Source organism: Manacus vitellinus, unplaced genomic scaffold (assembly GCF_001715985.3).
Source record: "Manacus vitellinus isolate BGI_N305 unplaced genomic scaffold, ASM171598v3 scaffold_24_pilon, whole genome shotgun sequence".
NCBI classification, from domain to species: domain Eukaryota; kingdom Metazoa; phylum Chordata; class Aves; order Passeriformes; family Pipridae; genus Manacus; species Manacus vitellinus.
Genome location: NW_021939798.1, coordinates 11,431,464 through 11,432,419, shown reverse-complemented (window position 1 = coordinate 11,432,419; position 956 = coordinate 11,431,464).

The following is a 956-nucleotide window of genomic DNA, read 5'->3' as shown; positions in this document are numbered from 1 at the left end:
CCAGCACTTTACACACCTCGATCTCATCAAATCCAGCCCAGAGGTGTTGCCACCCTGGGAAGAGAAGCTTCTCCTGTCCAGCTGCTCACTCTGAGACCCCTCCTGCCCGTTTGTGGTGATGTTTCATGGAGATCGATGTGGGGAAGAACTGGTTGCTCCTTTTCTGTCTCTTGGTGGGACTCCAGGATTGGTGCCTGGTTTGGGTGTCCAGGGAAGGGAATAGAGCTGGGGAAGGGTCTGGAGCAGCAGGAGCAGCTGAGGGAGCTGGGGGGGCTCAGCCTGGAGAAAAGGAGGCTCAGGGGGGACCTTCTGGCTCTGCAACCCCCTGACAGGAGGGGGGAGCTGGGAGGGGTCAGGGTCTGCTTCCAGGGAACAAGGGACAGGATGACAGGAGATGGCCTCAAGCTGTGCCAGGGGAGGGTCAGGTTGGATACTGAGAAAATTTCTTCCCTGAAAGGGCTGTCCAGCCCTGGCACAGCTGCCCAGGGCAGTGCTGGAGTCCCCATCCCTGGAGGGATTTCAGAGCCGTGTGGATGTGACTCTTGGGGACATGGGTGAGTGGTGGCCTTGGCAGTGCTGGGGGATGGTTGGACTTGATGGTCTCAGGAGATTTTTCTGATCTCAGCAATTCTGTGGCTGTCTCCCAGGGAGGTGTCCAAGCCCGGGTCATATCCTGCTGCTCCCCCAGCTCCAACACACACACACACACACACGCACACACACATCCAGAAACTGTAGGAAAACTCTTTTACTTCCCTCCCCCCCCATCCACAACCCCCTCCCTGTGGCACAGACCGTGGCAGTTGGGAGCCTTTGCAGTGGGAAGGCTCAGTCCCACCCAGGACACCGAGGAATGACTGCGGGGGAGAAGAGCAGGGCTGGGAGCAGGGACACGCCCTCTGAGTGTCCCGGGCACAGCAGATCCATGGGCACTTCCAGAGCACAGCTACAGACAC